General features: G+C 42.8%; 1 long non-coding RNA gene across 1 annotated transcript; it reads left to right on the top strand.

The window, feature by feature from the left end:
- Positions 1–219: 219 nt before the first annotated feature.
- On the top strand, positions 220–20,713 carry LOC102452495 (uncharacterized). The gene is made up of 4 exons (XR_332417.4): positions 220–357; positions 12,327–12,458; positions 14,134–14,183; positions 19,460–20,713. It is a non-coding gene; the product is annotated as an uncharacterized LOC102452495 (long non-coding RNA).
- The last annotated feature ends 4,619 nt before the right edge of the window (positions 20,714–25,332 follow it).

Raw genomic sequence — 25,332 nt, 5'->3', positions numbered from 1 at the left:
GAAGGGAAGCGGTGCAGGCCCCTGCGGCTGGGCGCAGCGGGGCAAGAGCGGAGCCCCTGCTGGCTGCCCTGGCCGGGCCAGAGGGCAGATCCCGGGAGGGCGGCGAGCCCAGGGGAGTACAGCACAGGCGGAATGGGCCGAGCTCACCCCTGGGGCTCGACTCCTGGACAGTGGGGGTCCCCTCCCTCCGCGGGGCACTGACCCCAGGAGCTGAGACTAACCCGCTTTCCCCTCACGCCTGTTCAGCGCCGAGAGGCTGCGAGGCGCTCTCCGGAGCCTTATCCAACCGCGGGGAAAGCCAATGGGAACACTGGCCCTGCTTCCACAGAGAGCTGGATCGGCCCTGGAAGGAGTGAGGTGAAAACTCTCCGGGAAATGGCCGGGGCTCTAGCAGTAGAAAGTCAATCTGCAACTCCAGCTCATCTGTCCCCTCCCTCCACCACCTTCCCTTTATTTTATATAGAGAGCCCAGCCTTGAAATTGGAGTCCAGATCCAGTTGTCCTCCCTCCCCCCTTCCCCGAAATCCCCCACAACACCTTTCCGTAGTGGAGTCCTGCAATTGCCATAAGCCCATATTCTGGCAATACCTGGGCACTGCAACTACTACCTGTAAAATTACTTGCCAGAGTGTCTGCGGGGTTGGGGTGCATGGATTGTAAAACTGCAGGCAGCAAAGACTATCTACTGCTAAGGGTTTGTACAGTGACTAACACAATGGGGGTTTCTGTTGTGATTGAGATCTACAATAATAATAGGCAATGTTGTCATGAAGATAATAATTAATATAATAAAATCAGTTTTTCACTTATAATGCAAAAAAAATAAAAAATAGCTTGCTGAGGTGCGTATAAATATGAGTAAAATACTACAAGGAAAAATAATACAGATATATGCTGAAGGGCAAAACAATTGAAAATAACACAGACTCTTCATCCCGTGTCTAAAATAATTTTAAATGAGTGAGACTTGGCAAATCAGCTTCTAGTGTTACAATTTAACAACACTGTCAGCACTACTTTTTATTTCATGTTTGTTTGTTCAAATTTACAAGGATTTTTAATTTTATTGCTGAAGTTGTTTTTGTTTTGTCAAGAGAGGTTAGAGCATGATGTACTAAAAAGAGATCAGGGAAAGAGAGTGTACTGGGATTCATTTAAAGTAGTTCTGTCAATATTGATCTGTATTTGTCAAAAGTGATATATGGTTCTTCAAGGCAAAATTGCTAGAAATAGCACAAAAATAGAGCATCTTCCTTTTCCCACTGAAATAATTATAAGAATGTAGCTGATTTCAGTAGGAGAAAACCAGACCCATGCAACACAAAAGTAATTTGGGGTCAGTCAAATGGGGTAAATGAGCATACCAATGCTGCATTCTATGGAGCTATGCTAATTTACACCAATGACCAAATTGGTCCTTTATATGAAAGCAGGAGTCTGTGAAGAGCAAGATTTGGGGAGTCTGTATTTGCACTATTTCTACTAATATATTTTCCTTGAAAAGATAAGTTCCTAATAGTTACAACAATAGATTAATCAGGAGGAATCTCCCTATGACTATGCTACTGGGGGATCAAATGACAGCTCTGTAGTGAAAGGTTTCAAGAAATTCCAATGTGAACCTATATTTTTATGGACCAAGCTTTTCAGTCATATTTTACTTTTATAGATGAGAATAAAAATCAAAACATTCCGTACAGCGTTTAGTTTTGCAAACTAGCTGCTTTACTTTGGCAGTAACTTGTTCTGGAAACAAACCTGAATAAGGTATTTTGTTATACCGATTTGGGACCTGATTTCACCACCTCTTACACAAGTGTGCAGTCTCATCCATGTTTATAGGACTGTTTACATAAATATTTTAGCACCTACCTCCACTTCTTCCATGTGAGCTCCACCTACTGCTGCTAATGTTTTCCATGGTTGGGAGATGAGGCCATTGGGCTGAGTATCCAAGAGTGGTCCTTCTAAAGAAAAAAAAAAGATTCTGGGAGTCTCTAATTTACTCCCTTCATCTCTAACTAGAGATGGTTTGGAAGTAACAAGAAATAATTTAATTTTAATTAGGTAAACTGTACTGCCAATGGGGTGTGGTGTGGGGGGGGGGGGGTCGGGAGGGCAGGGTGTTGTGAGCATTACACAGGTTTATGAGGCCTTTGTTCTTGGAACTTTGGTCTGAGTGTGAACTTCAGGTCATACTCACTACCTGCTCCAATGAACAGCTAGGTGCATTGAAAAAGAGATCTAGAATATCTGATGCTGCACGATATCTGGCATCTTAATGCTGTTATCCAGCAGCTGCTGTAGCTAGTTTGCATTCCTCTTCCAGTGACCTCCCATAGACACAACATATGGGACATCCCACCCAAGGGGCCTGATGTGTGCAGGTGCTGGAACTAGGGGTAAAGGTGATGCTGCCACATCCTCTGGTTTGAAATGGTTCCCGTTGTATAGTTTAGTTCAATAGTTGTCAGCATTCCCACTATAAAAATTGTTCCAACCTCCCCTAGTGTCAGGGAGCAGCCTCGTGGCCCCTTATTGGGTCTCTGCCCTCTATAAACCCAATGGGCATCCCAGGAAATGTTCAGGCAACAATGTGAATTTCCTGTAGATGCTATGACCATTCCAGCTCTTGGCTTTAAACTCAGCTTGATTTATGTCTTACCTCCTGACTCAGATCCTGAAAACTGTCTTAGAGTTTGACCTTAGGTACTGATGCTGGTCTGGATCCTAAGTAAGAAGTCCTTCTAGGATTGCTAGGTGTCACCACATCTGACTGGGCTGCTAAAAGTCCTGCTGGCCACAGTGCTCTGCTTAGGTCCCAAAAGTGGCCGACAAGTCCCTCCAGCTCATAGGTGCAGGTGCAGCCTGGGGCTCTGTGTGCTGCTCCTGTCCATGCCCATGTGCTAGCCTGAGCTCTGGCTCTACCACTCCCATTGGCCTAGAACCAAAGCCAATGGGAGCTGAGGGAGCAGCATCTGTACATGGGGGCAGTGCACAGGACCCCTTGAGTGCCCCTGAGGGTATGAGTGTGAAGGACATGTTGGCCATTTCTAGGAGCCGCCTCAGGTAAGCACTGCCTGGAGCTGGAATCCCGTCTTATAGTACCCCAACCTGAATGCAAACTCGCTCTCAGAGCCCACACCTTTCCCCCCATACTCTTCGGCTCCAGCCCAGGGCCTCTTGCACCCCAAGTCCCTCATCCGCAGCCCTGACCCAGAGTCCACACACAGATCCGGAATCCTGACCCTACCTGCACACCAAACTTCTGCCCAACCCATAACCTCCTCCTACACTCTGAACCCCTCACTTTTGGCTCCATCATGCCCCCATTTCAGAGTTCCCCAACCCTCCTGCCCCAGGGCCCTCTCTCACACTTTGAACTTCTCAGACCCATTTCCCAGCCTGAAGACCCATTTTGCACCCTAAACTCCTCCTCCTCAGCCCTACTCCAGAGTTTGCATTCTCAGCTGGAACCCTTACCTTCTCCCACCCCTGAAACCTCTGCCCCACCTTGGTGAAAATGATTGAGTGGGGATGGAGCAGGTGGGGGCAGGATTGGGGCCTTGGGGCAGGGGCAGGGCAAAGGTGTTGGTTTTTCTGCAATCCAAAAGTTGGCAAACCTAGCTCCTCCACTCTTCCCAGCCTCAGATTTTCCCATACTCTGATATTTGTTCCTGACTGCCTTTGTTAAAATCCTGACAAATATATTGTATATTTCCTTCTTCTCTTTTTTTCTGCAAGAGGAGAGTCTATGTCCTTTACTGACATCAAAATCATAGTCATAGCAACTAATTATAATATCACAAGCAGCTAATTATGACTTCAGTTGAGGGATGAAAAACAAAGAAGCCTGTGTTTATTTAAATGTTTCCAATCATTTCAAATAGATTAAAGGGAATGGAGGGAGTTATTAACTGATAGGCTGGATAGGTTAGAAATAATTTTTGGGGGGGCATTGTCTGTAATTATTTGCACATTTTTGTTTGCAACTCAATGTGCATAGAGTAAGGACTAGATACATCTACACCAATTTAAAAAAAATATGTAGTAAGTAAGCTGAGAGAAAATTGTATCATATTAGTCTATAAAGAGCACTATTGCTGAACAGAACATTTTTCAAAGTTTGCTACGATGCAAATGCAACTCTTTAAGAAAAGACAGAATAGCTTAACTATGGATTCCTTTGCTTTTATATATTGTTAGTCTATAGTACTTAACATCCAGTATCTGTCTTTGTAAGTATAAAAGCATTTAAGTATAGTAATTCCTTTATCTATAGCATGGGTACTACAATTGTATTTCTGTCTTTTCAGCCAAAAATGAGCAGAACATTCCAATAATATGTTTAGTAAAACAAAGGAAATAATATTACAGTGATAGTGTCTTTTTACTTGATTGATTTGTTTATATCTCAGCTCAGTAAATATAGTAAATTTGGAAGGCTGACACTGAGTTATTTTCTTTTCCTATTGACATTGTTTATTTTGCTGCAGCAAATATATAAGAAAAAGGTAGCTCAGATGATGTTGGTTATACAAACCTTAGATTCATAGAGTTCAAATCCAGAAGATATAATTGGTTATCTAGTCTGACCTCCTGAATATCACAAACCATTAATTTTCACCCAGTTACCTCTGTATTGGGTGTAATAATTTGTGTTTAACTAAAGTATGACTTTCGTAGGGGTACTTAGCCCTTGTGAAGCCATCTGGAGACTTCATCATTTCCCTTGATAGCTTCCTCCAATGACTGGTCATGTTCACTTTTTTTAATGTGTATTTTCTAACTTAAATTTGTCTGGCTTCATCTTCCAGTCATTGGCCCTTGTTATGCTTTTCTCTGTGAGATTAAAGAGTACTTTAGTATCCGATATTTTCTCTCACAAATGTACTTGCACACTATAATCAAGTCACCTCTCAATCGTCTTTCTGATAGGCTAAGTAGATTGAGCTCTTTAAATTTCTCACTCACAGACATTTTTTCTTTCCCTCAATAACTTTTGTAGCTCTTTTATTCACCTGCTTCCATTTTCAACATTCTTTCAATTTATGGAAATCAGAAGTAGATGCAGTATTTTAGTGCTCACGCCAATGCCATATGCAGGTAAAATCACCTCCAAACTCCTACTCCTTTATTTTTGCATCTAAGGATCCCCTTAGCCCTTTTAGCCACACTATCCTCTTCAGTGGTTACGTTGAGTTGCTTGTCTACTATGTGCCCTATTTTTTTCCAGAATATCTATTTTCCAGGATATAGTCTCACATTCTGTAGGTATGATGTACATGTAGGAGTTTTAAATATTTGTTTGGAAAGCAGTCATTCTTCCTAGATGTATAACTTTGTATTTGGCTATATTAAAACACATTTTATTGAAAGGGATCATCAAAAATGAAATCAGGTTTGTTTGACAAGACCGCGATAAAATTTATTTCAACGTGGGAAAATTTGAGAGAGAAGAGTGCTGCAGTCATTGTCCATTTACTAAATTAAGTTTTGTCAATTAAGTAATAATAAATTGCGAAAAGGAAATGAGAATTTTCAAAACCAGAATGGGAAAGGATGTCAAAAGCACCTACGCTATACTGTAGGTATTCAGTCATACTTCCTTAGTGGATTCAAAAAGGAGGAAATACATTTCTTGATGTTGTCACTGTTCCAGTACATCCTGGATGATTACAGTATTACAGGTATTCTAAAGGGAGAAGCTTTGTTCTGTGAATGCACTCTGTATGGTAAGTGAAATAGGATCCTGCTTGAAAAAAGGCTCGAAAGGAGTGCATGACTCTTTAATGTCACACTATTCCATTGAGTATACTACATGTAGGGTATTGGATTCATTGTGTAGTAGCAGTGTGGAACTCATTTTACAATAAGTTATTTAAAAATTTCCCTCTGCTTCTGTCCCACTACTCCTTTTCTTATGATTGATCTGCTTCTGAAATGCAGAGGTGGAAGATAGCTGAAAGCCCACAAACTGAAAGTAACATCATTGTAAAAACATTAAAAAGGTTTCTTTGTGTGGGCTGTATTGAAGCTCTGTTACATAACAAAGTTGGGCTTTGTCAGGTAGCAGTAATATAGTAAACCGTTAAGCAATTCAGGACAATCCAAGATCACTATCTTCTTGTTTTATGACTGTGGGAATGTTAAAGATGGGGAGAGGGAGTGCCTTGTCGGCAGCAACTGTGTTTTGTGAACAAGTCATCCTAGAGAATTCCTTAGTTTGAGAGCTGTAAGATTGTAAACTCATATATTACAGCATTATTCTGAATTTAGAGAACAACAATGATATTAACTCAAATCTGGGATGCAGTACAAATGAGAGATGTGATTTCTTTTGCTTGATGCATGTACAGAATATAGTGACATAATGTTCAATGTTTTGAAAGACTGGTTACTTTCTCTGCCCCTGACTGTCCCATCTTTTCATGTATTTGTTTATATATCTGTCTTTTGGTCTTTTTCAAGTAATATCAGTTAATTTTGTAACTCTGGGTATGTCTACACTACCACCCTAGTTCGAACTAGGGTGGTAATGTAGGCATACCGCACTTGCAAATGAAGCCTGGAATTTGAATTCCTGGGCTTCATTTGCATAAGCCAGCCGGCGCCATTTTTAAATGCCGGCTTGTTCGAACCCCGTGCCGCGCGGCTACACGCGGCACGGGCTAGATAGTTCAAATTAGCAAGCCATTCCGCACTATCTGTATGCCTCGTGGAACGAGGTGTATAGATAGTGCGGAATGACTTGCTAGTTCGAACTATCTAGCCCGTGCCGCGTGTAGCTGCGTGGCACGGGGTTCGAACAAGCCGGCATTTAAAAATGGCGCCGGCCGGCTCATGCAAATGAAGTCCGGGAAATTCAAATCCCGGGCTTCATTTGCAAGTGTGGTATGCCTACATTACCCCGCTAGTTCGAACTAGCGGGGTAGTGTAGACATACCTTGGTTATCTGATGCAAATATTTTATCTCTAGCCAAATGCAACACATACCATTTATAGACTCACACAATCATAGGACTGGAAGGGACCTCAAGAAGTCATCAGGTCCAGTCTCCTGTACTCATAGAATTACAAAGCACCCTCTAAATCAGTGTTTTTCAAAGAGGTCAGCAGATCCATTCTGAGAAACCTTATAACTGGCTGCTCTGGTGTATTTATTTACCCGCTCTTCAGTCACAGAGCTTTGCAGCTCCCATTGGTTCTGGTTGCTGTTTGTAGCCAAGGGGAACTTTGGGAAGCGGTGTGGGCCAGGTCACTGCTTCCCATGGCTCCCCTTGGCTGCAAAAGGTGAACCAGAGCCAATGGGAACCACAAGGCTCCGTGGCTGCAGAGCCAGTAAATAAACACACTGGAGCATCCAGTTGGCATGTTTCTCAAAGTAGATCCATGGACCACTTTATGAAACAGTGCTCAAGATCATTCCTGACAGGTATTTTTTGAACATGCTCTTTGATGAAGATTCCCCAACATCCCTAGGCAATTTATCCCAGTGGCTAACCATCCTGACAGAAGTTTTTCCTAATGTCCAATCTAAACCTCCCTTGCTGCATTTTAAGCCCATTGTTTCTTATCCTATCATCAGAGGCTAACAGAAACAATTTTCTTCCTGTTTCTTGTAATAACTTTTTAGTACTTGAAAAGTGTTATCATATCCCCTCTCAGTCTTCTATTTTCCAGGCTAAACAAACCCAATTCCTTCAATCATCCCTCAGAGATCATGTTTTCTAGACCTTTAATTTTTTTTGCACTTCTCTGGATTATTTCCAATTTGTCCACATATTTTCTTTAAAGTTTTAATTTTGTTTTTCCTGTTTTTGCGTTCACCATTACTGGCCTCTAGTTCTCGTATCTCATTCATCAGTGAGTAACCTTTGGAGATGTCTTTGTGCAGGGTGGGAGGAGGTGTGTGCTGTTTCCCTCTCTCGCCTTTGCTCAGTAGGGTGACTTGCACAGAATTACAAGCTACTGCTAGAACAAGTATTCCATGACCCCGCTTCTGCAGTTTTTCTACCTCATCACTAGTAGTAGTATGCAACTTTTCAAACAAGATCTCAACTGCAAACTGATTATATTTTAAATAAGGTTGCATCACAGTCTGAATTCTGTTATCCCATGGGCTGTTCAGGACTGAAAGGAGGAACAGCTTTTGTACAAGGACAGAGTTGTATCTTAGGTCAAAAGTCAGCTTCTTGTGAGGCAAACAATATTTTGTCTCAAGTGCTCAAACTAGGAAAACCTGAGGTGTGTCTTCTTGTTCTTGTAGCACTCTTGACTTTTTAAAATAAAAGTTTAATCCCAGAATTGGCTCCCTCGCTTATCAGGAGCTCAGATAGCCCAGTCAGTAACAAACACCAGCCAGGAGTCATAAACTTGAACACTTAGTCACAGCATTGACTGTAAGACAGGCTAAACCTGTCAGTGTCTGGGCACCTCTCATGACTTGCTAGAACAGAGGCTGGAAGGCCTGGAGCAATGCTCCATAGAACTTACTTAGGAGGTTTCTAGGCTTATTTGAAGGGATAAACCTAAGCCAAGCCTACACTGGCAAGTTACAGTATAATAAATCAGCTCCCAGCAATGCAGCTCCCAAGGTGTCCACACTGGCAAAGCATTTAGTTCACACTAATTCCACAGTTAATGTGCTCTAGGTAAGCCACCTCAGCAAGAAATGTAGAGATTGCTTTGCTTTGGATACAGCACTGGTGGGCCAGTGTGGACACTTGAATTGTTTTCTGTGTTCTGACTGGCCTCTGCAAATGGCCCATAATTCCTCAATTCCCCTCTGCTACTTGTTTTGAACTTGGCTGTCCCTACAGGCATGTGCATGTCCTCTTTTAGATCTCCATTTTGGATAGCCTGCATTCTGTGCTGATTTGCTCTGGGACACAGAGCAAGCCATTCAGGTGAAATTTCCCTGCTGTTGAACACAGAGGCAGGGGAGGGAGAGAGAGAGAGAGATTGCTGTGCAAAGAGCCGTGGAAGAGATGGAAGGAGGCTTAGATGTCAGGGTTTCCCTCTCTCCCTGCCTCAGGATGGGTTGTTTCCTGCTGATGTCTGAACTTACAAGTCAGAATGCTGACATCTCTCTAAACACACTGCTTCTGTCCCTCCCCCATACACATACCCTCCCTGTCACACTCTCCCTCTTTCCTCTGATCTTCTGTTGAAAAGCAGCAGCTAATGTAGCAGGATGACCATGAAGCAATGAGACTGGGAAACTTGCATCATATGATGCTAACTGCCCTAGACAGGCATTGCAAACACTTCCCAAAGAACACAGTGGTCAATTGCGCAGTGGGATACTACCACAATGCACTGCTCTCTGAGGCATTGTAAGACCTGCTAATGTGGACATGCTCCATCATTGCAAGGAGCACAGTATGGACACACAACAGTGGTTTCCCTGTAGCGCTCTGTGAGAAGCGCTGTAACTGCCAACACTTTACACCTGCCGGTATAGACATCTATTTCAAATTTTAAAAATCACAATGATTTTACTTCTGAAATGTTTAAATGAAGCATTTTGGTTCTTTTGGTCTTTTCTCTCTTTTTCTAATGGATAATTCAATGAAGTGAATGTGAATTCAGGAACCTTTTTGACGTAATCAAATCTGAATTTTTCTTTGAAACAAAAGTTTGGACCAAAACATTTCACCCAGCTCTAGTCAGTGTGAGGCCTACTCTTAACAGACTCTATCTCTGACCTGTGACAAGTCATGTGCTCTGACATTTTCAAACTTGAGTGTCTGTATTTTCTTTGAAATTATATATATGTATAAAAATAGTGTAAACAACTAACTGAACTATAAGATGGAGAAATTAAATTACATAATGAACTAGAGATGAAGCAAACAAAATGTAGCAGATGAAAAGCGACCATCTTAGGTAAAGTAGTTTAATATAGGAATATAAGGAATGAGGTTTGATGAAAATCTAAAAAGCCCAATTTAATTAAAACTTATTCAGAAAAGATGTTTGTTGGATTTAGCCACAGAAAATAATAACTGCGGAATTGCCTGTAAGGTGACATTATGAAGGCCTGGGGGGAAGAGAGAAAGGGGAGAGAGAAATACAACAAGCCCTCACAATGAAAGTGCAGAAAGAGGATGGGAAATTAAGTAAGAGTACTTGAGCTTATACATCAGAAAAGCTTAGTTTTGAGATTCTGCTTAGCCCCAGCTCCTAGCACAATTTCTTTATATTGATTAAAGCAATCTCTTTGGAAAATGTTCAGTAAATGCAGGTCACCTGCAAGCATTTTCTCACAGAAGAATTCTCTCCTGGCTTGCACTAGTTTTTCACTTATGCAACTCCAGCAGTAATTCTGCTGAAATAAATTTGCAATGGTATAAGTTAAAGGAGAATGAAGTGCAAATATTTTAGTTAGGGCTCTCAAGCAATTTAAAAAATAATGGCTCTATTAAATAAGAATAGAATACCATTTAATGAAATAGTTTAGATGTCTTCTACATTTTCAAATATATTGATTTCAATTACAACGCCGAAAACAAAGTGTACAGTGCTCACCTTATACGTTTGATTATAAATATTTGCACTGTAAAAAACAAAAAAAGTTCATTTCCCCCATTACAAATACTGTAGTGTGATCTCTTTATCATGAAAGTTGAATTTACAAATGTAGAATTATGTGCAAAAAAACTGCATTCAAAAAATCAACTGAAAACTGTGAGGCCTACAAGACAACTCAGTTCTACTTCTTGTTCAGCCAATTATGTAGACAAACGACTGTGTTCACATTTGTAAGGTATAAAACTGCCTGCATTTTGTTTAAAATGATAATAAAAAGTGAGAACAGGTGTTGACATGACACTGTTGTAGTTGGCCTTGCAAGATATTTATGTTCCGGATGTGCTAAAGTTTAATATATCCCTTTATGCTTCATCCCCCATTCCAGAGGACATATGTCAATGCTGATGATGAGTTCTGCTCTATAATGATCTAAAGCAGTATACATCAACACTTATTGCTAGCAGATGGTTGATTTCTTTGATTTCTTTTTTGGTGTTTTCGATTTTATAGTGTCTACATCAAAGTGTTCCTTTTTAAGACTTCTGAAAGCATGTTGCACACCCCATCCGTCTTAGATTTTGGAAGACACTTCAATTTCTTAAATCTTGGGTCAAGTGCTAGAGTTATTTTTAGAAATCTTACAATACTACCTTCTTCACATTTTGTCTTAAAATGAACAACTTGTGTTAGGTCATCATCTGAGATTGCTATAATATGAAATATAGCAGAATGTGTGTAAAACAGAGCAAGAGGCCTACAATTCTCCCCCAAGGAGTTCAGTCACAAATTTAATTAACACATTCCTTTTTAAACAAGTGTCATCAGCATGGAAACACGTCCTCTGGAATGGTGGCCAAGTATGAAGGAGTATGTAGGGCTATGTCTAGACTACAGGTTTTTTTTTTTTTTTAAAAAGGAGCCTTTTTTCGAAAAAACCTCACCTGTGTCTAGACTGTCACCACATTCTTTCGAAATTAAATCAAAAGAACATGGCGGTTTTTTCGACAGCAGTAAATTTCATTTTATGAGGAAGAATGCATTTTTTTTTAAAGAGTTCTTTTGAAAAAAGGCATTCTTGACCTTAAACAGGGCTTTTTTGAAAGTGAGTGTCCTGATTGCCTGGGTGATCTCTTTCAAAAAAGCGGATTGCTTTTTTGAAAAAAGTTGTGGCTGTCTAGACAATCTCTTCCAAGAGAAGCTTTTTTGAAAGCTTCTTTTGAAAAAGCTTCTTTAGAAAGAAGTGTGTAGTCTGGACGTACCCTAAATATTTAGAGTATCTGACATGTAAATACCATGCAATTCCAACTACAAAAGCCATGGGTGCACCCTTTTTCACTTTCAGGTGACATTGTTGCAATGTTGTGCCCCTATATTTTGTAGGGAAATATATTTTTGAATATGAATTTGCCTAACTCACATATGCTTTATACAAAATGTGGCATGTAATCTGTCATTGGAGAGTTTGTAATTCATTGAATGTACATTCCATTTGTGTGCATGTATAATTCCTATATTTGATGTTAGAAATATGAAGTAGAACCCAGTTTATATATCTAGACTAGCTAATGAAGGGCATTAGTGGTACCCAAGGAACTAAATTGCCTGGTACCCATGTCAATGATCTGTGAATAATATTGCTTTTCCTGTAAGCCTAAACTATGGTTAGTCCTGCTGAGATATGTGGCCCAGGTCATCTGATGCTGGAATCCATTTTTGATGTAATACTTATCTGTGTAAATCATTGAAACTGAATACAAATGATTCCTGCCTTGTGCAAAATCTATTTGTAGGCAGGAAACCAATCAATAGAAATAGTTGCCAGATATGAGGACACTTCCTTCTTAACATCCAGATGATTGCTGGAAACATCTAAGACTGAAGAAGAGGAAGGATCTGGCCCAAGATAAGAGGCTGCCTAGTTTGTGAGTAAAGATAATTGAAACTTCTGTTGGATAAGAAATGGCACATAATACGTTTTTTAGAGTAGTATGTTTAGTTGGTATGCTTTGTTTTGTTTAGCTTATTAATTTACTTTGATCTGTTTGTTATCACTTTCAACCACTTAAGTCATACTTTTTATATTTAATTCAATGCTTCTCAAAGTGGGCCATGGCCCCACTTTCTTTATTTAATGACTCTACCGTCATGGCCATGGTTCACCATTTGCAGTAGGGATGTAAAGGATCAGTCAACTAGTTGACTATTGAATAAGCAAATGCTTATCAGATCGTCAACAGAATAGTCAACTAGTCACTCCCTCCCCCTTGCTGCCTCTATCAGATAGAAGCAGCAAGGGAGGGGGAGAAGATGGGGAGGTACTTAAAAGCATCAGTGCCACATGGAGCCTGGGGTCAGCTGGGGAGAGCTGATCCCGGGATCCAAGCGGTGCTGCAGCTTTGAAATGCCAGGTGGAGCCTGGGATCAGCTGGGGACTCCCCAACTGGCCCCGGGCTCCATGTGGCCTGCCAGCTTTGAAAGGCACAAGAGTCCGCAGCAGGGGCTCTTATGCATTTTAAAGAGGAAGCACAGCATGGAGCCTGGGGCCAGTGTGGGACTCTGAGACCCCACTGGCTCCAGGCTCCATGTGGGCACTTCTGCTTTGAAATGCATAAAACCCCCTGCTGGTGACTCTTGTGCCTTTCAAAGCTGGCACGCCACAGGGAGCCTGGGGTCTGCTGGGGAGTCCCCAGCTGATTTCATTTACATTTCAAAGACAGAATGTGAAAGTATTTGTCAACTTGGAAATTCCATCAACTACTCAACTAGTAAATTCCTTGCTAGTTATCTTCCCTAGTTTGCTGCTACTCGGGGAAGGGAGAGTTCAGGTGAGGGCCATGCAGGGGGTTAGATCCCAAAGATTTGCTTTGCAGATCTTTCTGTCCTAACCCCAACAAATTGGGAAAGCCTGTAAAGAGGTGCAGAGGCTACTTCATCCATTGGCTATAGCAGTCTCCTTTGGTGACTCTTACATTGCTCCACAATTTGGGTGCATGTTCCTCCTTATATATGTGTATCTGCCTACTGCCCACCTCGGCTGCTCTAGGCAGGTGATGTTGGGTCCCAGTGTTGAGCCCTACTGCAGACAGATTAGAATTATGCGAGTTTAGAATCCTGCAAAAAAAAAAAAAAAATCCTGATGATGAAAGGAGACAGATCATCATTTATTAGGGGTCTCCTTCCAATTTTAACAAATAAATGTTTCTAAACTGTTATTCCATAAATCTGCCAAAGTCAATACTTTATTTAGATAGTATCCTTATCAGCTGGGATCCTCTACTTAATAAATAAACATCTACTGTGTTTTTCCCCAATACCCACTGATCATACCAATCTAGTAGAATTTCATAGCAGAATCAGTTAATACTTGGCTCAGCAATCCAACACCTAAAGTTGGAAATATCCTGCCGCAAACCATTATAGAAGAAAGGATTTCCTTGTATTTAAATATCTTAAATGCTGAAATTTGTATTATGCATTATTTGGGGGTAAGGGTCATGTTTTGTATTTATTCTTTCCCCCCTTGGTAGAAAACGTGTGTGAAGTTATTAGTATTTACTTATTAATCCACTTCTCTTTTATCCTCATTTCTTTTAATAGCATCACATTCCCTCATCATGAATGATCTGTGAATAACTTAGTAATGGCAGGTGAGAAACAATTTACATATTCTAATTGAAATTGTCAAATTATTGGCTCTCTTATTTAGGTGATGCACACATTTTAAGTTGGATTTGTACCATGTAATTGTAGATTATAGGTTTGCCACACAACCATAGCAACAAACATGCTCATGATTCTTTCAGCACCTCAGTAAATTGGTACCAGGTACATTCTGCCTAGCCCTTACATTGGCAGGCAGTTTGTGAGAGAGTGAGAGGACAAAGAGTAAGAAGCCTCAAAGTACAGCTCATGAATTGACTAGGCAATACTGCAGTTAGAGGTGAACGGACTGTTCCCTAATTAGTTGCCATGGTGTGACTGGTATTGTGACATTCAGAGGGTCAGTAGACTATTAAAGGCTTCTGTCATCACCTGACCTGTAACTTAGTGCTGTGCAACAATGGTTCAGTTCCCTGACACCAGTAGCCTGTCCACAAGCACAAGGTTTCACCTTGGCTTGCTCTAAACTAGTTTCTTCTTGCAGGGTCACACCAAAAGCCCTTCCAGTCCTGAGTGTCCCCAAATCCATGTTCCTCAAGCTCTTAAGTTCCAGACACTTGGACTGTTTCCGTCTGGCACACCACCACTACAGGTGCGACATCAGCTCAAGTGCCAACTAACTTTAATGCACATACTTGCACAGTTCGCGCACCAGAGACTTGCTTAAGTTCAAAATTAAAAAAAAAAAAAAGTTTAAGAGGTAAACCACAGATTCAAAGATGAAATAGTAAGGGAAAGCAAACACATACAAGTTACACAGAAAAGAAACATAAAATTAAGTGCAAACTCAGGCTTTACCCTTTTCATATTAGATAAAATCACTTCACTAATGCAAGGTCACCTAATGCTTTAAGACAATTTTTCAGCATACGCCCTATCTGGGGGAAGGACCAGGTGTCATGGAAAGCCTCCTGACATCAGAGCATCCTTCAAATCCTGTGTAAAAAGCCTCACTCCCAAATCTACATTTAAAAAGCTTTTTCTTTGAGCATGACTTGAAAACTGGAAATGTCTTGATGTGTTCCCATTAATTCCAGTGGTCCACCGTCTTTTTTTGAACTGAACAATAGATAGTTATTTGAAGCCAATGTTGTGTGAACGCCTGCTCTGAGAGGTACCTCTTGCTACTGGACTGCTTACTGCCCTGCTGTGAGGTGCAGTTGAAATTGTAGAACAGATGATGAGTACAGTTTTCTATGTACACAAATTCATAGATTCACAACCAGTCTGTATAAATAGCTCATAAATATCAAATTAAGAACATGACAAGCTTCCATAAAAGACCTTATTGAATACACATTTATAGCACAGTAATACCATGTGCAATCAACTGGTTTAACTCATTTTGCAGGTTTAAATTTTGTTCTTCCCTTGCATGTCTGGAATCTGATCATCACAGATACCTCAAATGGGACAGAGTAGGGAGAGTCTCTGTCCCAACCCGCAGATGTGGGAGTAAGTTTGTTGAATCAGTCGACGAGGTGCATCAGTATGGGTGTTCTCCCATGCACTGAACAATTCTGAAAAACACTGTGAGAGTGTTTCTCGTGGGACAATGTAGTTCCACACCGCATCCAAGCCACTTCTTTCTGGACCCATACTTTGTATACATTTAGACTCATGATATTTGAGGCCATATGTTTTCACATAACCAAGAAGTATAGGTAGCCAGTATAGCTTCACTTCTTGAAGTGCACTGTTGTTTTCTAAAAATATTTTTGTTGTAGCAACCTCTAATCTTTAATGACCAGATATTGCTATTTATGTTGACTAGTACTTCATTTCAAGAGTAATACTATTGAAATAAATTGAATTACTCATGCAGTAAGGTACTACTTAACATAAACAGTGCTATATCTGGGATGCAATTAAACATAACTAATGAAAGCAATATGCATGGAGTGTGTACTCTCCTTGTTGCATGGATGTTAGATCTCTTTGACATAACTGGGATTTCCCATACAGAGCAAAGGGAGTTTAAAAAACAAGTTTTGTATACATAGGAAAATCTGAAGGGATTATATGGCCCATGTTTTGGATACACAAAAAAAGCTGAGTATGAATTATTTATAACTGCAAATTATCTTTGCAAGAGTAATAAATATGAAGCCATATTTGTAAGTTCCACAGTGATACACTTTTATGAGCTCAGAGTTGCTGTTGTATAAATTCAACAGAGAGAAGCCATTTGGACTTGTTTCATATTTCCTTAGTTACAGGAACAGAGTGTTTATTTCCTTATTTCACTTATTACAATGAATGAAAAGCAAATATTTTATCTATTTACTAGAAAATACCAAAGTAATGAAACTATTTACCTTTCCTCTGCAAGCTGGTTGACTTGTGTGAAGATGAAAAAGATCAGGCTGCTTAAAGTTTGAGAAGTAGATTTTGACTAGCTCTACAGGGGGGATAAAGGAGATGTATTCAGAGGGTACTAGATAGAGCTGACTGGAAAAATTCTGATTAACTGATAATCCAGTTTAGCAAAATTGGAACGTTTCACAGAGACATTTTGTCAAAGTTCCAATGGAACCCAGGATCTGAAACTAACCAATTTTTATCAAAAACATACCTGATTCCCCACCTCTTTGCCTGCCTGGTTCAGCTTTCAAGGTTCATGCATCAGATGATTTGAAGTCTTCCAAGGTCCATGACTTCAGGATAGCCATCCATTAAGACAGCTCTGTCACCATAGTTCCATTCCCTTTCAAGATAATTATGGACCTTTGAAATGCCCCACTGCAATGTATATTGGCCAAACTGGACAGACTCCATGGGAAAAAGTTAATGGACACAAATCAGGTATCCAAAAAGGCAACACACAAAAACCTGTCAGAGAACACTTTTATCTTCCTACACACTCATCAATGGATCTCCAAGTCCCAGTTTTGTTTCAGACCAATTCCATAAGCCAAATACATAGAGAAGGATTGGAACTTAACTTCATTCACAAGTTTAATTCTTAGGCAAATTGGATGAATCGGGATATCGGATGGCTCGCACATTGTCAACCAACCAAACAATGCAGGTTGATTCTTGCTGTCTGTGTAGAATGTGGTGTTATTCATCTTCCTTTCCAAGTGAAAACTAATGGTTCTTATCAGCCTGTGGTGACTATTTAGTCTTTAAGGTGCTACTAAACTATTTGTTGTTTTTTAAGTTTTTCCTGTTACAGACTAACTTGGCTATCCTTCAGAAGCTTATCTACTCACTGTCTCTTTTTTTCTTCCTCCCTTCCATTTTTTTCCTTCTCTCCTTCCCTTATTTATTCTTGGATCTAGGCTTCTAACGCTCCTGTCATTTTAAGAAGTGAGTTGGACCCACGAAAGCTCATGATACCATCTACATGTTTTGTTAGCCTTTAAAGTGCAACTAGACTATTTGTTGTTTTTAAGTTTTTCCTTTGAAATATTGACATCTGTAGCAGGTTTACGGGTGCGAGCCACTCCCCCACGCCCCAGCGGGGGGGGGGGGGGGGGGGTCCTGCAGACCCACCGCCTTGAGTTTGATTGGGGAAATCCCTGTTCAGGGTCTATGGTCGGTGGGATCGATGGGTGCGATCACCCCCCTGCTCTAGCCGTCAGAGGGGGCTCAGCAGACCCTCCACCGCATCGCCCCCTCCCTTCCGCAGGACTGGGGGGGCCTTTTGGGCTCAACAATGAGCCGCGACGTCCTTGCGCCCCGTTCCCATCCTTTGGACGGGTGTTTCAGTGTCCGAGGGAGTGGGGTGCGACCCCTGTCCTCACCCGGCCCCTCGTCGCGATGGGGTCTCAGTTATTTGGTAGTGCTTTCAGGTTGTGGGGAGTGAGGGACCCAGGCCCGCCCTCTCCTCCAGGTCCCAGCCCGGGGCTCTAAGTGGAGTTCGGCACCTGCAAGCCGCTCTCCATGGCAGACGGGACCGCCGCCCTAAACTCGTCTGCCCACAGGCACCAGAAAGGCCCTGCCCCGGGCTCCTTCCACTCCCCGACTTCCAGCTCCCTCGGCAGGACGCCCGCTGGATCACTCACCCCGCCAGTACTGCCGTGTCCGTCCAACCGTGATCTGCAGGCTGCTGGGGCTGTCCTTCTTCTTCGCCCGGAGAGCAGAAGGCTTGGTACCCCTGGAAGCCAGGGTGGCCGCTTCCTCGTTCCCCCCTGCCTCGGTGTCCGGCCGCCACTTTTAAAGTGCCCGGGGAGTGACATCAGGGAGGTTAGCCCCGCCCCCCCCTGCGTCTTTCCCTCTGAGCTCTCCCCGGCACAGATCTGGGGCCCCGCCCTCCTGGGCAGGTTGTTGCGCCCTGGCGGGATGCTTCCCTGCGGCTCGGGTCAGTCCCCGCCTCCCCCGGGGAGTTGGCCCCATCGCTGCTGGCCGTGGCATCCATTTCCTGGCCCGGGGGGGGGGGTAATCCCCCCCCTGAGGCTAGTGGGGACCTCGCTGGGTCCATCACAACATCCTTTATGGCTGTGTCTACATTGGGACACATACTTGGTGACTTGGCCAAGTACGTGCTTGCACATCTTCCTCATACTTGCATCCAGTATCCATGTGCTGTGTGATGCTATGTACACTCATATACCTGCATCCACACGGTCTCTGTTATGTAATGTTAATGGGCAGGTATGGAATCTGAGCCCTGGTCTGTACTAGGTAGTTATTTCAAAATAACAAGTGGAGCGTCCATACTACCAAACCTGTTATTTCGAATTAAGGGGCTGGTTATTTTAAAATAATAAATCCTGATTTCCACGAGGAATAACTCTGATTTTGAAATCGGTGGACTCTCCACTGCTGCTATTTTGAAATAACTACTCTCCAAATTCATTCATAGAATTTACTCCCCAGTGCTTCTTGGGGCTCTAAGTTGAGGTACTGCAGCCACATTAAAGGAGCCTACCTTGCACTGTGGACATGCTATCTCTAAATAGTTATTTCAGGAATTATTTCAAAATAAGTTATTTCTAAATAATCTCCTCATGTAGATATGCCCTGAAAGAGGCACTCTAAGGAGCTTCTTTGCTGTTTGTTGTTGGTACTGTCCCTTCTCTTCACACATTTGCCGGTGGTAATTCCTGATCACATCTCCCACTGCCAAAGTGAGTGGAAGACATGGAGCAATGGGATGATGCTTCTGCTCCTTGTCCTTATCATGGGACAAATGTTTATGCAGTGGAATATGTGACTGGTGAGATGCTGGATGGAATCTGGATCAAACCTTCTGGCACAGCAAATATGGCTGATATGTGGAGGGTCATTAACAATCTACTCAACTTTCATGATACAGATATGGTGGACGCTGCTATTGCCACCCCATGTATGGGCCATCACTAGTGCTGCAGGAGGACCAACATCATGTGGTGGGCCCATTTTGTTCTGGAAAACTGAGGCAACCAACAGTGGCTTCAGAACTTTTGAGGAAACAGACCTTCATGGAGCTGGATGAGGAACTTACACCCAACCTCTGGAACACTTGATTCAGGGAAGACATACCAGAGCAGAAACAGGTGGCTTTTACCCTGTGGAATCTGGCAACGTTAGACAACTATTAGTCATTTGCAAATCATTTTGGGGTTGAAATGCCCATGGTTGTGGTTGTGATTTTGTGGTTTGTGAAGCAAACTACTGTGGAGTAGTTGCTAATGTTCCTTGTAAGCTGTGTGCTTGTGTGGCCACTCAAAAGATAATCAAATGCTGCCCAACTCATTAGCAGAGCACCCTCAATTTGTTTTTTTGTTTCTACCGTTGGTGCACATTTGCACATGCCAAAGTGCACATAATTTTTTTCTGCACATGAATGGTAAAATATTAGAGGCAATATTGATGGTTACCATAATAAAAGTGCCAGTAATAATACAGTAAAAGCTCTATTATCTGTCACTCAAATAACCAGAAAGCTCAATTAATAATAATTTTTGATATCTCCCTGTACAAATCTTCAGTCTAGTAACCAGGACTGGTATACTGCCCAACACATTATGCTACTGCATATTCTGTAGTCTACTTTTATGAAAAAGAGGCAGAAGACAAGTAAGCAATCTGAAATCAGAGATGTATTCAAAAAAGCAGGTCACAGGGTGTGTCATAGGGTCATTACAGATTCAGCCCAATCTCTTACACCTCCTACATTTACAAATGATAATTGATGTTGATAATGTTGACCCTGAGGAACTGTGAAAGCCTGAAGTGCCTTCTGAATCATCAGAGAATGTTTAAATTATGTTCAGTATAGTTTTAGTGCTAAGTGTTTAGTGCTTGCCCATAGTGATATGTAGCTTCATAAGATAACCTACTGTATAAAAAACTTCACTTGTACATACATCAGTGCTTCAAGAAATGAACCACTCTGCAGTACAGTACTATTATTGGATTGGTGAGTACCTGTATACAGTAAAAGCTCTGTTATCTGGCATGTTGGGGGATTGGGAGTGTTGGTATATCAAATAGTCTGGTTAACTGGGAGTTATATTTTACTAATGGAATACCAATTTTTAAAGAATTAGAATACTAATAATGAATAAAGAATAAAATAGTATATCAGTATACTAGTAGTCCTCTAAACAGCTGAATTTGCAACTCAGCAGAAACGGGGAAGGAATAAAATCTTATCCACACTTGCAATTGATCGACAAATCCTTTGTTGTTTATAGATGCTTAATTTCTCTTCCCCTCTTTCCCGAATGACAAAAGTTTTGCCGCAGCAAGTGCAAATGTTAACACTGCTTTTGACAAAGCAAAGGCTGCTTACAAGGGCTAGAAATATTTTGTTGGATAAAGTGCCCACAAACAACATTAACACAGAATGACTTTTAGGATATGTATACACAGTTGCGCAGATGTCAGCAAGTCACCAGGTCCTGATGAAATGCATCCCAGGATACTCAAGGAGCTGATAGAGGAGGTATCTGAGCCTTTAGCTATGATCTTTGAAAAATCATGGAAGACAAGGGAGATTCCAGAAGACTGGAAAAGGGCAAATATTGTGCCCATCTATAAAAAGGGGAATAAGAACAACCAAGGAAACTACAGACTGGTCAGTTTAACGTCTGTCCCAGGGAAGATAATGGAGCAGGTAATTAAGGAAATCATGTGCAAACACTTGGAAGGTAATAAAGTGATAGGGAATAGCCAGCATGGGCTTGTGAAGAACAAGTCATACCAAACTAATCTGATAGCTTTCTTTGATAGGATAACGAGCCTTGTGGATAAGGGAGAAGCGGTGGATGTCATATACCTAGACTTTAGTAAGGCATTTGATACGGTCTTGCATGATATTCTTATTGATAAACTAGGCAAATATAACTTAGATAGGGCCACGATAAGGTGGGTGCATAATTGGCTGGATAACCGTAGTCAGAGAGTTAACTGTGCTAAATCCTGCTGGAAAGGGATAACAAGTGGAGTTCCGCAAGGGTCTGTTTTGGGACCCGTTCAATATCTTCATCAATGATGTAGATATTGGGATAGAGAGTACGCTTATTAAGTTTGCAGATGATACCAAACGGGGTGGGGTTGCAACTTCTTCGGAGGATAGGGACATAATTCAAAATGACCTTAGCAAGTTAGAGAAATGGTCAGAGGTAAACAGGATGAAGTTTAATAAAGAGAAATGCAAAGTGTGCCACTTAGGAAGGAACAATCAGTTCCATACATACAAGATGGGAAGCGACTGTCTAGGAAGGAGCATGGCGGAAAGGGATCTAGGGGTCATAGTGGACCACAAGGTGAATATGAGTCAACAGTGTGATGCTGTTGCAAAAAAAGCAAATATGATTCTAGGTTGTATCAACAGGTGTGTTGTAAGCAAAACTCGTGAAGTCATTCTGCCGCTCTACTCTGCACTAGTTAGGCCTCAGGTGGAGTACAGGCAGTCCCCGGGTTACGTACAAGATAGGGACTGTAGGTTTGTTCTTAAGTTGAATCTGTATGTAAGTCGGAACTGGCCACCAGATTCAGCCGCTGCTGAAACTGACCGCCAGTTCTGACTTACATACAGAATCAACTTAAGAACCCCAGGCGTCCCCAAGTCAGCTGCTGCTGAAACTGATCAGCAGCTGATTCCAGGAAGCCCGGGGCAGAGCAACTCTGCCTCGGGCTGCCTGTAGTCAGCGCTGGTCAGTTTCAGCAGAAGCTGACTTGGGGACCACAGGCACCCGGACTGAAGCCGCAGCCGCGGGGGGGGGGGGGGGCGCGGGGAACCGCTGCTGCTGCCGCTTCAGTCCCGGTGCCTGTGGTCTGCTGGGGACGGTCCCCAGCAGACCACAGGCACTGGGACTGAAGCCGCAGCCGCGGCGGGGTCCCGTGCCTCTGAGACTTTGCCGCTGCAGCTCTGCTCCCCGTGTCCCTGATCTGCTGGTCTTTCTTTCTTTTGTCCCTGGTCTTTCTTTCTTTTGTTAGTCTCTAAGGATATGTCTACACTACAGCACTAATTCGAACTAACTTAATTAGAATTAGTTAATTCGAAAAAAGCTAATTGAATTAGTGCATCTAGACCTAAAAACTAATTAGAATTAGCATTTTGCTAATTTGAAATAGCATGTTCACATTGAGTGGACCCTGAAACGAAGTTAAGGCTGGCCGGAACTAGTGCCCACAGGGCATCAAGTTAGGACTTAGAGTGTGGAGCTGCTGCCTCAGGCTAGCCGAGGGCTGTGCTTAAAGGGACCCGACCCCCACCCCAGACCAATAGTTCTCAGGGTTTCCTGCTTGCTTGTCTACCTCGATGAGGGACAGCAAAGCAGTCCTGTCTTGGAGTGCCCTGACTGCCCACAGTCGGTACATCACAGCACTCGGCCATCAGCCCGGCTGCACTTGCCGCAGGCTGCCATCCGGGGGCTTCAATCGGAGGGCTGTCAGGATCCAGGAGGCCCTGCAGGAGAGCTTCCACCCCGAGGAGTCCGCAGAGCCACCCCAGTCCTCCCCATCGGGGGCTCATTCCCCATTCCTGCCTCACCTCCTTCCACTTACCCCTCCCTAGCCCTCCTTCCTGATGTAAAAAATAAAGGACATGTGTGTTCAAAAATAGAAACTTTTTTTTTAAACAAAAGTGTGTGTGTGTGTGGGGGGGGATTAACCTCTGTGGAGACTGGGAAAAGGAGGTGGGAGAGGGGAAGAGAGAGGATGGGAGAGGGGAGGGGTAAACCTGGGACGAGGGAGCTGGAAGGGGGAAGCCAGGGGAAGAAGGAGGAGGGGAAGTATAAAACTATGGTACGCCATATCTTCAGTACTGTGCACAGATGTGGTCTCCTCACCTCAAAAAAGATATTTTGGCCTTGGAAAGGGTTCAGAAAAGGGCAAGTACAATGATGAGGGGTTTGGAACAGGTCCCATATGAAGAGAGGCTAAAGAGACTGGGACTTTTCAGGTTAGAAAAGAGGAGACTGAGGAGGGATATGATAGAGGTCTATAAAAGTGGTGTGGAGAGGGTGAATAAAGAAAAGTTCTTCATTAGTTCCCATAATAGAAGGACTAGAGGACACCAAATGAAATGAATGGACAGCAGGTTTAAAACTAATAAGTGAAAGTTCTTCACATAGCACATAGTCAGCCTTTGGAACTCCTTGCCACAGGAGGCTGTGAAGGCTAGAACTATAACAGAGTTTAAAGAGAAGTTAGATAATTTCATGGAGGTTGGGTCCATGGAGTGCTATTAGCCAGGGGGTAGAATGGTGTCCCTGGCCTCTGTTTGTGGAAGGCTAGAGATGGATGGCACGAGACAAATCGCTTGGTCATTGTCTTCGGTCCATCTCTTCTGGGGTAGCTGGTGTTGGCCGCTGTCTGCATACAGGCTACTGGGCTGGATGGACCAGTACGGCCATTCTTATATTCTTATGTTCTAAGCTCAGGGTAGGGGGTCTCACTGGACTAACTTGATTTTCATGCGGACCTGCTCCTTGGTTCACACGTGGCTTTTGGTGGCCAGGCTGGCAGCCATCCAGCGCTAGACGGCTGCATTCCTGTGCCTAGTGCGGACGTCGTAGACATTGGAGACCTCCCCCCAAACCTCGATGAGGTCCACAATCTCTGCACTAGACCAGGCGGGCGCCCACCTCTTGCGGCCCCAGGCAGGCTCCTGGGAGCAGCCAGCCTGGTCCTGGGAAGAGGCAGAGGGCTGGGTGGCAGCGAGTGGCTGGCTCATGCTGTGCCAGGTGCAGGGTCTGCTGGCTGGGTGCTGGCAGGCTTGCAACTGGCATGAGCACTGTAGCCAGACTGTGCCCCTTTAAGGGCTCCAGGGCCGGGAGGGGGGCAGAAAAGTTTCCCTGGTTTGGCCCGGAGTGGCCACCAGGGCAACCTGGAAAGGACTAGCCTCTAACTAGTTTGAATTAAGTGGCTACACAGCCCTTAATTCAAACTACTTAACTCGAACTAGGCATTAGTCCTCGTAGAATGAGGTTTCCCTAGTTCGAATTAAGCGCTCCGCTAGTTCGATTTAAATTCTAACTAGCGGTTTGCCTGTATAGCCGCTATTAAAGTTAATTCGAACTAACGGCAGTTAGTTCAAATTAACTTTGTAGTGTAGACATACCCTAAGGGCTTATCTAGACTACACTAAAATGTCTAAAGAGGTATTTGCATATCGTCTTCAGATCTCACTTTTGAAAGTGGAGCTTTCAAAAGTGAAAGTAGATTAGACGCTGCTTTTTCGGCGAACCCTCACCCCTTTGTTGAATAACCATGTAAACCTCATTTTTTGAGGAAGAACGGCTTTTCAACAAATGGGGGGGTTCGCCGAAAAAGCTGCAATGAAAGTTCTGCTTTCGAAAGTGAGATCGGAAGAAGAATTTGCATATCCTCTTTCGACATTTTAGTGTAGTCTAGATAAGTGCTAAGGGGCTACAGGACCATTCATTTTAAGTGTTTTTTTTAAAAGGGAACTGTATCTTTTATGCTGCTTGGATATTGAGGGGAAAGGATTCCTAACCATAAACAAAAGATCCCCAGTTTTTGGCCTAGACTAGCCCTAAAGGACACAGAGGGTTTGTCTAAACTACATGGCTCCGTCGACGGAGCCATGTAGATTTGTTTGTTCGGCAAAGGGAAATGAAGCCACAATTTAAATAATCGCGGCTTCATTTACATTTAAATGGCTGCCCCGCTCTGCCGATCAGCTGTTTGTCGGCAGATCGGGGCAGTCCAGACGCTCCCCTGCCGACATGAAAG

The sequence above is a fragment of the Pelodiscus sinensis genome, chromosome 5 (assembly GCF_049634645.1).
Source record: "Pelodiscus sinensis isolate JC-2024 chromosome 5, ASM4963464v1, whole genome shotgun sequence".
Taxonomy (NCBI): Eukaryota; Metazoa; Chordata; order Testudines; family Trionychidae; genus Pelodiscus; species Pelodiscus sinensis.
Note: the sequence above shows the minus strand (reverse complement) of the source record. Positions and strands in the feature narration are given on the sequence as shown.